At 49.9% G+C, this 12,471-nt stretch overlaps 1 protein-coding gene across 3 annotated transcripts in view; it reads left to right on the top strand.

Moving 5' to 3' along the window:
• The window catches only part of ELFN1 (extracellular leucine rich repeat and fibronectin type III domain containing 1), a 97,302-nt gene that overhangs the window by 10,250 nt on the left and 74,581 nt on the right, over positions 1 to 12,471 (top strand). For all 3 annotated transcript variants that reach the window (XM_035339668.1, XM_035339667.1, XM_035339669.1), the window contains exon 2: positions 10,014 to 10,126. The gene's annotated coding sequence lies outside the window, so the exon portion shown is untranslated. The remainder of the gene's footprint in view (positions 1 to 10,013; positions 10,127 to 12,471) is intronic.

Raw genomic sequence — 12,471 nt, 5'->3', positions numbered from 1 at the left:
GGGAGATGCTGGAGTGTGGGCGCAGGAATAACGCGACTGCTTCTGGAGAACATCCTCCACAGGAGGAGTAAAAGGAAAGCTTCAATAAGCCAACATGTTTCAACAGCTGTCCCAATTCACAAAGGAGCAGCAATCCGGCTGTGGTGTTTCTGCAACAGCTTCACATTTAAGGGAAGGAGAAATAAATCTGTGGGATGCGGCTCTTGGAGCTTCCTGACAAACACAGCGAGTGTCACCACCAGATCCACGTGGGATTTGTTCATTCATTTGCTGTGTGGGTCAATCTGCTAATCTTAAACTTCATTTATGGTTTAGCAGTAGAGTTGTCCTCTATGTTAAAATCCTTTCCAACTGTGGCCTTGTTTTTAGGTTCTCTTAATCACATTTTGGCTATAAGAAACTCCAGACTTTCTGCATGGCTTCCCCAATCCCAGTGAAGAATTACTGTGTTTTTTTTCCTGTTTTTCTCCCCCCCCCCCCCCTTCTCCCCCCCCAGTCTCTAGCTTTATAACAGAACAGCCCCAAAGCAGTACTGTGTTGTATAGCCCTGAGGCCAACACCCTCTTTTGCACTGGATCTCTGACTTGTGGTTGTGGGCAGAGTAATACCCTTTTCATTTTAATTAGCTCTGTCTGGGCTGGGAAATGAGTGTGTTTCACTTATTAATCCTGCTTTGCTCCCCCTTTATTGTGAAGTGCTGCTGTCTTTATTTCCAGCAGGCTAAATCCTGGCTGCAAATTCTGGCTGTCTTCTGTGGGTGAGGCTCTGGGCAGCTCCTTGGGACTCCTGTGAGCCCCTTGGAGGTGCTGAGTTGTGGTTATCCCCTCGTCTGTAGCAGTGCATAAATAGCTAGCCATGGGGAATGGATGGAAATCAGCCTCCAACCCTGGTCCTGTCTTCTGTGGGCATCTGGGAGCCCCTTATAGCAGTCAGGGGATCCTGCCTGGGGAGCTGGAGGCTGCTTTCACCAGGAAACCTGGAGGTGAAGTGACATGCCCAGGGTTATCCGGTGCTGGAGCCTGTGCTGTGAGTGGGTCCTTTGACACCTGCTTCCGCTCCAACCATAGGACTTATTTCCCTTCTTTGTCCCCACTTTTTGCAGTGTGAGGAGATTTGAGCTTAATTTTAAATGTTCTCCTAAATCTTGGTGACGGCAGATTGACGTAAGCATGTGCTGGATCAGGGCCTGTTCTCTAATGCATATGGATGTGCACACAGCTGTAAGCGTTTTCCATCTTTAGGCTCCTGCAGCCCCAGTGAGATCTTTCTTCTTTCTTCCTTGCCTGTGGAAGTGTCCTAAACCTCTTTGTGCTGTGGGCAGAAGCATTGGACCTCCTGGCCTCCAGGGTGAGGACATGGCGAGGAACTGAGTGCGGATCTGCTCTTCCTTGGCATGTGGAGGACACCCATGACCCAGTCAGGTATCAGTGATGAGCCTTCTTCTCTAAAGAGCAGGACTGAAAGCTCCAGGCTTGCTCATCACTGCTATATTCATCCCAGATTGGGTCTGAGGATCCCAAGGTGAGGGTGACTCCAAAAGATGCTCAAGGCAGCCACAAACACAAGTTGTGCCTGTGCAATCCATGTGGAGGAGAGCTTGTCCTTCCACCTTTATTTAAATAACAAAAAAAAAGCTGTGTTTTCTCCAGAAGAACTTTGCTCTGGGTGGGTGCACATGGTCTAACCAGGGTGCTGCCCAGTGGGAGAGTGTGCCGGGATACCCTCACTCCCAGTTAATCCAATTTCTAAACCGCAATTGTCCTTAAGAATGAGCCAAAATGGGCAGATCTGTGTGGGTTTCTTCCTCCTCATGAAATATTCAATTTCCCAACTTATAGCCAGGTTTAAGTAGATGTTCCCTCTGCAGAAATTGCTCTGATATCACTAAATAGGATTCTGCAATCTCCAGCAGCTAAAGTGCTTAGTTAGGGTCTGAGGGTGGGTTTTTTTTATCCCGATTTGGTCTGTCCTTACCAAGTGCAGGGTTTGTAGCAATGAGCGATTCGGGGCTTATCGCCGTGCTGTGGTGGGAAGTGCTGTGAATGCCAGACTTATGCTTACACGGGCAGGGAAATGCATGAATTTTTCCACATCAGTGGGAGCCGAAGACTTTGCTAAAGGTGCCTGCAGCTGCCAGGGGTGAGATACAGCTATGCCAAACAGCTTTGTGGGGCAGAAACTAGGGTATTAAGCTTAAATGTGGGTTTCATGGCCTGGAAAGCTGTTTATAAAATGCATCCTAGATGCTGGTCTGCTGTTGGCTGTGCAACAGGTGAAGTTGGGCTCCTTGGCTGGTGTTGTGGCTAAAGCACAGGAGCTGTGGCTCTTCTGAATTCTCCAATTTGACACCAGAGATATGAATTAGAGAGCCCTGGGTGGGTTGTTGGCTGTGCTTGGAGGGCTGCAGCAAACCATCAGCTGCTGGTGGGGCAGCGTCAGCCCCTATGAGTCAGCATGAGGTCTGAATGGGGTGGCTGTCTCCATTTTCTGTGCAAAATCCCCATTAAAAAAATTCCCATTAAAGACTGGGATGCTATGGTAATGCCAGCTGCAGAGGGGCTGGAATCACAATGACCGTGGTCGGGACAAAGTTACCTTTCCAATTACAGCCTCTGGCGGCACGTTCTACAGGAGAAGGAAAGGCAATAAGGGAAACGAGCTTCTGTTTATTGTCCTGAAGGTCTGTCTGTTAGCTAACAAGGCAGATGGCTCAGCCTCTTATTAAATGATGCTACTTAGCACTTCTGTGGAGTTATAGGTAGTAACTCATTTAAACCGGGGCTCTGGATCGACGAGGGGCTCGAAATAGCACCTCCTGCCTGGGATTCGGTTTTGGTGGAGGTTGGGCAGGTCAGTGCTGAGGACAGGAGCAAACCCAGCCCGCAGGAGCTGGGCTCAGCCCTCGGGTGGTGTGGCTCTGTAAGGCAATACCTTGTCATTGCCTAGCCAAAAACCAGGCTGCATTGTGCCACGGGCAGCAACAATGATGGAAGTGATATTTAATCCAGGAAAATACATGATACATAGTCTAGTATTCCTTGCTTATCCATCATATAATGCAGTTCGCAGGGATTAAATATCCCTCCTGTAAAGTTGTTTGAGATCAGTGTTATTTGTTTTGCAAATGATCCTGACAGGGATGCTGAGTGCTATTGATTACCAATGGCTCTTTAAAAATTACTATTATGCTGCAAATTATGAAGCTTGGGGGTATCCGTTATATGATAATGGAAAGGCATTGGTGTGTAATGACACATGCATCATAATAAATTTGTTCTTCCTACGTAATGGAGATTGAAAAGGACAAGACTTAACTGATAACGTTAGCTGTCTGCCATGGTATGTACAAGGGAACATGATGGAATTGCCTGGTTGTTCACTGTGGCAAAAAGTAATAATGATTGGGAAAGCAATTTAGGGAAAAAAATGAAGAAAGCCCTTGTTCTGAGCAAAATCTCCTCTATCTTCCTGTTAAAATATGTAAGCCACTCCTCTAACACATAAATGGCTAAAATCCCTCATTGCTCTGCTCCAGGAGTACCTACAAAGCATCAGCCAGGTGACAACTGTGGTGATGGTCCCAGGGAGCTGCTGGGCTTGCTTGGAAAGCCTTTGTTGGTGCAACAGCTGTGATAACTGGGTGAACAGGAGCCCTAAATCACTGGGAACTTCAGTGGGTCAGTGCCCTTGAAGCCAACAGAAGACACTTGTGTTGGGTTGTGTGCTCTTGTTCCTGACAATGTGAGATAACATGACTGCTCATCTTCTAGGATCTCCTGGCATTCCCCAGCTCCACAGCAAGGCCTTCAGGCCCCTGCGTCCAGGAGGAGCCGAAGGGATGCTCTGCACCATGGTGGTTGGAGCAGTGTCATGGGGATGTTCCCACCTTGGGGACAGTGACAGGGACCTTGCCCTGGCCACTCTCTGAGCAGCCACAAGCTGCTCCTAATGGCCTTTCCATCACGGGATGGTACAGAGGGCTGGAAGGGAGGACTTGATGTCTGTGACAGGCAGTGTGTGGGGAAGGGGTGTGGTGTGAAGGTTAAATCAGACACCTCTTACCATGGCCGTTCTGTGCTCCTGGCATCCTGCTGCAAATACCAGGTGACAGCAATGCAAATAAGCCTCTTCCTCGTGCTGCTGATCTACAGGAGAGCCCCCAGACAGCAAACGCCTGGGTCCGTGCTTCTCTATTATCACGCTCAGCAGCAGCTGAGCATGGAGAAATATGTGTCCAGGAGCCAGTGCCAGCAGAGGAGTTTAAATCAAAAGGAAGGGGGGGGGGGGAAATCCCCTTCTTCCTCCGGCACCTTCTCAGCATCCTTTATGATAAAGTCAGGTGTTCACTGGGCTGCTGGCATGGAGCCACTGTGCTGTCCTTCTGGCCACCCAGCAAGGAGGCCCCCCGGGGCAGGAGAGCTCCTCCACGGATCCCGATTCATTTTCCCTCCCGTTGTTCTGTCTTGTTAGGCTGCAGTGGGGATGCTCGCACAGCAGCTCCCATTTCTTTGGAGAGACTCAGCACCTGTTAATGTGGCACTTAGATGAGGGAAGGAGGAGGCGTGGGCTTATTTAGGTATTATTTTGTGAGCTGTAAGATACTTCCTAAAGATCCAGCACCAGCCTCCCACGACTCCTACTTGAAAATGGGGTGGAGGAAGGCTGAAATCCCAAAAGGCTGGTGGGAGACCTGAGCTCAAATACACTGGAGGCTGCATGCGTGCTGACCACGAGCAGGACTGCCCCTCGGAATGGGCTGGGGTGGCTGGATGGCCACAGGGAGCAGGAGCTCCTCGAGGCAGCACTGTGGGAGCAATGCTCAGTATGAACACCAGTGCAGAGTAAATAAACCCCCCTTCTCTCCCCCTTGCGAGCATGCTATCAGTGGAAATGCGCTGGCCCTTGACTTGCAAGAACATAATTATTTATCGTGCTGTTCTCGGGCCAAGTCCTCTGCAGGTTGCTGCGTGCTCTACCCTGTCTTGTGACCTGTTTGTAGCCATGCTGCGATCCAGGAGCAGGCGACAGCTGCAGAGATGCTGCTGGTTAATAGAGAAGGGCTGAGCATCAAGGAGGGAGGGCAGCATTGGTTTTGCAATAAAAATAAAATCACGGGGTTTTGTCACTGCTTCAGGTGTGGCATTCTCTGTTTACAGCAACAAGGGCTTGGGAACTTTTTTGGAGGAATTGTGATCTGGAGATCGCAGAGGAAGGTGATTCTGGGAGGGGGGAGTGCAGGTATGGGTGCAGAGCCCGGGAGATTGGGGGCAGGGTGGGGTGAATGGTGTCTGCACGCCAGGAATGATGGCTCCATTCAAGGATAATGGGGGTGTCTGGGGTTTATTGCAAACAGATCTCTTCATTCATCATCATTCCCAGCTGAAGCTGGGTCAATGTGCAGAGCTGCAGAGGAGGTGCCAATATCAGGACACATGCTTGACTTCTGCAGAGATGTGCCCAGGTGTGAACATGCTGGAAAACAAGGTTTTCCCCAGCATTACCTCTGTGGATGCCCTAACCTGATGTCTGAGATCCAAACCATCCCAGGGGAGAGAGCTCTCTTCCAAGAACTCTTTGAATAGCGAACGCTTCACAGTGGCCCAGAAGAGGCTGGGCGGGGAAGGAAAGAGTGCTTGTCTGTCCCTGCTGCTCGTGTGGACCTAAAGGTAGCAATGTGAGTGCCACTGATGCTTTCATTGCCCTGCTGCTTTATGGAACAGCCATAGATGACATCGTGTATGGGTTCTGGGATGTCTCTTGATCCAACATTGCATTACATCTTATGATTAAAAAGAAAATCAGCTGTTGTGATTGGAGCAGTGTCCTTTGGCGGAGTAAATAAGCTAGTCACTTTTCACAGGAGCAAAGGCAGTGAGGAGTTGAGGGGGATCTGAGTGGCACAAGGACCGCGACTGTCACACAATTGTGCAAAGCAGGCTGGCTGGGGTGAGGGCAGGGAGGGCTCTCGACACCCCAGGCTGAACCTGGCTGCCCTCAGAGGGCCTGGGGTTGTTGCGTGAAGGTCAGCCATGGGCTCACACAGGGTTTGCTTCTTTCTGGAAAATGGGGATGTGTGAGTGTCACCACCTGAGCTCATTTTCAGTCCTGACATGAGCCCTGGTGTGCCAAGCAACACCTGCCAGCCCCATAGCATCTCCCTTGGTGAGGGAGAGCAAGATGAGCAAATGGCCATGGCTTAGAGATTTATCGGAGATTTGATCCTAGCTTAGAAAAACTTAGTCTCTGCTAGTGTTGATTTTCAATTTGTTGTTTTTCCCTGTTGTTGTTAATGGAAATCCAAGTGCAATGGTGCTGCAGAGATCCTGACATTGGGAAGCAGCAGCCCATGTGTCCTGTTCCTCTGGAAAAAGGGATCTATCAAAGCAGTTTCTTTTTCTCATGCTCTAATTTTTGCCACTGTTGGTTTATTTTTGTTTTTGGCTTCTTTTTTCCCCACTGTATTCTTAAAACTTCCCTTTCAGGGCTTAACAGCTTAACCATTTCAAAGTCATGCCAAGCGGAAATGTAGCATACGATTTTCTCACTAAACATTGTGCTGATCTCTCAAATGTATTCTGGATTTGTAGAGAAGCTGCAAAAAAAGCTGGGCTGAAAGAGGGTGAGAATTAGCACTCGGCTGAGGAGCCAGGCCTTTGGATGCTTAGGAGAGATCTGGGTAAGCAAATGCGGCTCCTTGCTGCCTGGTCTGCAGTGCTGGCATGGCACGGGGCTGGTGGGCAGGAGGGTGCTTTGAAGCACATCTCCATCCTGAGGACAGGTGGTGTTTAATCTGTCCTTACATGTGGGTCTTGGTCCTGATTGTTGGTCCCTGAGATCCAAGTTATGCTCCAGGCTTTGCAGCCAGATTCCTCTGGATTTCAGCAGCTCCTTCATCCTCTTGCACCTCCCTCCCTTTTCCAAAAAGAAAGGGATAACTGTACCCAAAAGAGCCTATTCTCAAAGGAGGGTCTCATTGAGTCTCTGTGTAAAATGCCTTTCCCCCCCTATTTTGACAAGTAAAATAAAAACAGAAGTGATTCACCACCAATGCCATTTATGCCAGATCTTGCAAGGAAATATTACTTGTGGTGTGCAAAGGATGCTCTGCCCTTCTGCCACCCTGAGCTTTTGCTGGGGTTGATGGAGGCCTGTTCTGCCTGTCCTGCTGAGATGCTGCTGGGTTTGGAGCAGAGATGGCCCCTCTCCCAGTTCATCCTCCTGTGCTGATGGATCCCCTCTGGTGGGAGCACGTGCTGCCTGTGGGAGCTGAGCTGAGCCATCTGGCTGCAGGGACAGCCCTGCCCTGCCCCGTGGGAGCTCGCTGCTGAAGGGACTCCAGTGACTTTTGCTTGGCTCGTGCTCCCGCGAGGCTGAAAATAACTGGATTTTCCCTGGGAGGGAGAGGGCAATGAGCATTTTCAGGAAATGCAGACCTTCTCTTACTGCTAAAATGGGTCATCACAGTCTAATGACTGCTGTGACAGAGGTCTCTGTGCAAACCCAGGCTCGGGGTGACAATATGGGTACAGCCCAGGACACAGGGAGACAATTGGGTATAGAATACCTGGGAGGTTGGTGCGAGTCCTTCTTCCCAAAGCCATAGATCAGAGCTAGTTTTCTTCTATACTTGGCTTTTTATGATTGTTCACAGCAGAAGACCTTTGAGGTTCCTTACCAGCTGCAGAAAATGCCTGCAGCCATGAGCTGCGATCCAGAGCCCAGCAGCCTCCGTTAGAGGTGCTCAGAGCTGGATTTTGCTCTTTCATTATAGCTTTGAGACTTGCAGGGTGAAGTGAGGGACAGCTCATGATTATTAGTAGCTTTAAAATTAATAATGCTCTTTCTAATCTCCATCTTTCATTATTAATAAACATACAGCGTGCTGTTATAGCTAGACCAAGGAGTGCCCAGCATCCCCCAGTGCTGGTGCGGTTCAGAGAGCTCCACATGGATGTGAGCAAAGGGTTCCCAAAACCAGGTCTCTTGTGGGTTTGGTCTGAGGATGTGTGAGCAAAGGCTGTTTGACTTCTGTGAGTTTCACCTGTGTAGATCCTAGCAGGGGGACAGGCCAGATCCTGTGCCCTGCCAGGGCTGTGTGCCTTTGAAGCTGCTCTGAGTCCCTGCTTGCATCACTCGGACCAAGGGCAGAGTGTGGCCCTGGGATTTATTTGTAACAGTCCTAGGGCAAAGGGAGGGTGTGTGAAGGTGTCTGGGCTGCAGGCAGGGTTAAAGGGTGCTGTGCTGAGCAAAACCATGCAATGGCAGTGCAGGCTGCAGGCACCAGAGGGGTGGAGGGAGTGTGTGCTTGCTGCTTGCTAAACCCCTGGCTGCCTGGGTGCAGGAGGAGGGAGCTGGGAGGAAAGGGGTTCCCCAGATTTGCCTTTTCCTAGGCAAATCCTGCTGATGGATGGGGGTCAGTGCATGGGGAACAGCGTGTCTTGGTGCTTTAGTGGGTGGTGTCCCAGAGATTCTGCCCAGAACTGGGAGCACTGAGGAATCTGGGAGGCAAAATCCCTTGCCATAAGATTTGGGGAATGGTATCACTGTGATATTGTTTGTGTTGTAGGAAATCTCCCTTCCCTCCTTTTCAGTTAATAACCATCAGGAGGGAGATGCTTCCCTAGCTTGCAGGGGAACCAAACTAAAGAAGCCAGTTGCAGTCATGTTGCTGGAGAGTGCCTGGCTCCACTTGAGTTGTTTTCCCACTATTTGGGTAAATAAAGTTAGGACAACGAGGAGGGCTGCTGAGATGGTTGGCAGTGCGCTGAATCCCCCGGGAGATCAGGGCAGTGTTGTTTATTGGGGGGGAGCTGTCTGAGCATGAGGGGTCAGCCTTGCAGCGATGTAGAGAGAAGGGAAACAAACGCGCTCTGTTTCAGCACCGGATTCATTGCACGGAGATGTGCCAAGGATCATTAGTGCCACAGCCATCATTATCTTTTTGCTCGGATTAGTTTTTTTCCATTTTTCTCTTTTTTTAAGGCAAAAAAAAAATAATGGCTTGTTCCTGTTAGATCAGATACAGACAAAATAATAGCAGTATCACAAAGATTGAGGTCTGTGAGATTAAATTTGAAAAGGGAAGAGAAATGAGAGCTTCGGCCCTGCTTGCTGTTACACCAGCCATACAGATAAATGACTCTGTATGCAGATAAGCAGGGGCGAGAGAAAAGGGATGCTGAGGAAGAGATGGCAAGAAAAATAGGAACTAATCAGCAGATTCAACCACTGTAATGCAGTAAACATGGAAAATTGCATTATATTAGCTCTTCGGCTTCTAATTGTATGTATTAGCCACAAAGTCATCGATAGGCAATTTGCCGTGGAGATGCAGTGCTGCAGACCAATATCCGAGCTCTGCCCTCACAGGGGAAGGTGTTTGCAGTGGGAAAAGGGAAAAGTTGTCTTATAAGCTGCATAAGGAAGAAGTGGCTGATGTTGAGCATGAGAAATGCCCGCAGTTCTCGGTTAGAAATGTGCTCTCAGGACAAGTATAGCAGCTCTATTTGTCCCCGGTGCCTGGGCAGCGGCTGCTTGCTGAGGCGAGGTTTCACTGCAGTCCTGGGACATTCCCCTCGAGCAGAAGGAAATTGGTCTGCTGTGGATTTTGCTTGATTTTTTTTCCTTATATATTATTTTTACCATTGAACTCAATTTCTCTGTTCAATTTCTCACGACGAATGACAAGGAGCCAGTACCTCTCCCCTTGAGTTCGGGTAAAATCAGCGTGGAATGTTATTTGCAAATCAGCTTCATCCTTCTGACTCCTGGTTAAACTCGGGATGGCTGATCCTGGGTCCCTCCCAAAATACCCATTTAGGCCACGTAATGATTCTAGCTATCTCGTGCGTAGTGGATAAAAGATGCACAATTTATTTTTAAAGCTTTGAACCAAAAACTTAGGCAATCCTAGAAAAAGGATTTGAAAACAACCTCCCGATGATACAAAGCTGGGAGAGAAGTAGCCCTAAACCTGTCAGTAAAATCCTGTTTCTCTGCACTTTTATCAACAGCTCCACCCATGATCTGTGCATAAATCTGCCTTCAGCGCAGGATGTTGGAAAATTACCGAGGGACAGCAACGTCGTCCCGGCTGCTTGGTGAGAAGGGAAGGATGCACCTCCAGGTAGGGCTGGGACGTGGTGTTCATCCTCTGTTCCGTTTGCATTGCACTCAACCTGCTTCTTGCATGGATTGGAGGGGGGGAAATAAGATTTTTGCAGGAGGGGGATCTCAGAATTGTTTCTTTCAATTTGTCTCAAACCATGAATAAGTTGTTTGGGACCTGCTGTTCACCCAGTGGCTCTGGGATCTGCTTAACTAGGCAGATGGTGGCATTTTTCCTACGTTTGCTCTTGGTTTTCATCTACCCTGTGGAATTTTGTCCAGCTGTGGACAAACAGGTGGATGAAAGGGCAGCTGTGACACTGCCCTTTCCTTGGTGCTGTGGCAGCTTCTCAGGGCTTGCAGAAGTGGCTGAGCAGGATGAAGATGTGTTGGCTGCTGCTGCTGAGCAGCCTTTCCGGTGTGGGAGCAGAGCTAGGAACTCCTACCAGGCTCTGCTAATCCAGCCTTGATCCATGCACTTCAAACGGGAGCCTTGATTTAGGGAAGTGCTGAGCACTTCTCTGTCCCAACAGGCTGCTGCAATGCCCCTGAGGACAGCAGTGTGCCCCAAACCACGCTGGTTCTACTCTGTGCTGAAGGGGCTGGATTTGCTCCCTGGGTAGCTGCTGGGCAGGGGGAGGCGGGAGCGGAGCAGCGATGCTGGTGAGAGGCTGGTGGCTTTCTAAATTTTGGGTTTGTGTCTGTCTGACACCATTGAGCTGAGCCCTGACAAAGCTGCTGTCCCCAGAAGGCTAGCCCCCCGTGGTAACTGGATTACAGTCCTTACAGCCATCTTCTTAGGGAGGAAAAAGGGGTTTTCAGTCACACGGGACAGGTTTAAACTCTGTTTCAGGTGCTGCTGGACTTTCCTAAATAAGTGATGTGGTCCCAGAGCAAACAAGGGCCTAGAAGCTAGGTAATTTTTGGCAACTGGTCTGCACTGTGGTGCAGGTGGGGGTTCTCTCTGACATCCATTGGTGTTGATGGCTTTCTTGTTTTGACTCCTGAGCAAGTGGTTAGAGCCAATATCATGAATTTGCTTTCTTATACCCTTGTGTTCCTCGTGTTAACACCAGTGGGCAGTGAGACTCATTGCCTCTGCTACAGCCCTTTCTTTTCATGGTGGTGGTCACTCCAATCTGCCCTTCTCCATCAGCACGCTTGTGTTTGTTTCCTGCAGTGACCCCTGGGGGCTTGTGGTGGACAGCTTGCTCTTGCTGGGGCTGGCTTCTACCTGGGGCCTCCTGGGAGATGGCTGTGTGGAAGGGTTGGGGTCTCTGGTGTGCAACGTGGGGAGGAAACCCATGGTGGGACCTGGTGGTCCCCTGTGGGACCTGGTGTTCTGTCAGCTGTGTTGGAGTGTGGCCATGCCAGTGGCTGAACTGGGCAGAGTAAGGTGTGCTGGGGGCTGAAAGGAGCTGTGGATTTCACTGTTTGAGTGTGTCTTTCATGAATGTGTGCTGGCACCAGGGCTTCCTCATCTGCAGGAGGGACTGGTCATCTTGGTGAGGCAGCTTAGGTTGGGATGAGACCACAGAGGTCTCCTGGAGCTGGAGCAATGTGCTTGTCTTTTCCAATGAGAAAGATAAGGAGGTAAAAGGAGGAGTTTGTTATAAGAGGGGTGAGTGGCAGAGCTGCTCCCCTGGCCTCAGGTAACTTGTGCTGAGGTTGCCCTGCCCCTTGTCAGCTGAGCCCTGTGCGGAGGCTGGTGGCACCTGCTGCCCTGCTGGCACTCCATCACACATTTCTCCATTGCAAGAAGGTCCTCCATGGCCAGGGCTGACTGCAGCTTTCCCCTGTACTTCTACAATCGTGTAGACCTGTCGGAGCCTGGCACCACGAGCCCAGTGATGCCGCAGAGGTGGGCTTTGCTCCCTGCAGCCTGTGTGCCCTGGGACCTTGCCAAACCCTGGGGAGCCTGATCCAGCACCCTGCCAAACCCTGGGGAGTTGCTCTCCCACCCACCTTCCTTCCCATTTTATATATGACTGCCTGTTCTGCAGCACATCCCATGTGCTGTGTGCCCCCTCATGCTGGGGAGCCCTGTGTTAGCGTTGGGAAGCATCGGGCACGGCTGTGTATTCAATAGCTCAGTCCTTCAGAGCAAGGCAAGGGCTGAGCGTAACGCCTTCTAATGTTCCCACTTCCAATTATCCTCTTAATTACTCAATGAAATGCCCAATAAAACAAATCACTATAATTTCTATTTTATTCTCTGCCTTTCTCCATTTACTTAAGAGCACAGGACCCATTAAGGAGGCCCCCTCTCATCGGGGAATACTTTCCGATAGATCATACTTACCAAATGGTTTTATGTTCCTATCCCGCCTCTCATCCTCACTTCCCGTGCCAGTTTGCTCATTG

The sequence above is a fragment of the Oxyura jamaicensis genome, chromosome 14 (genome assembly GCF_011077185.1).
Source record: "Oxyura jamaicensis isolate SHBP4307 breed ruddy duck chromosome 14, BPBGC_Ojam_1.0, whole genome shotgun sequence".
NCBI classification, from domain to species: Eukaryota; Metazoa; Chordata; class Aves; order Anseriformes; family Anatidae; genus Oxyura; species Oxyura jamaicensis.
The sequence above is the reverse complement of the archived record's forward strand: the minus strand, read 5'-3'. Positions and strand labels throughout refer to the sequence as shown.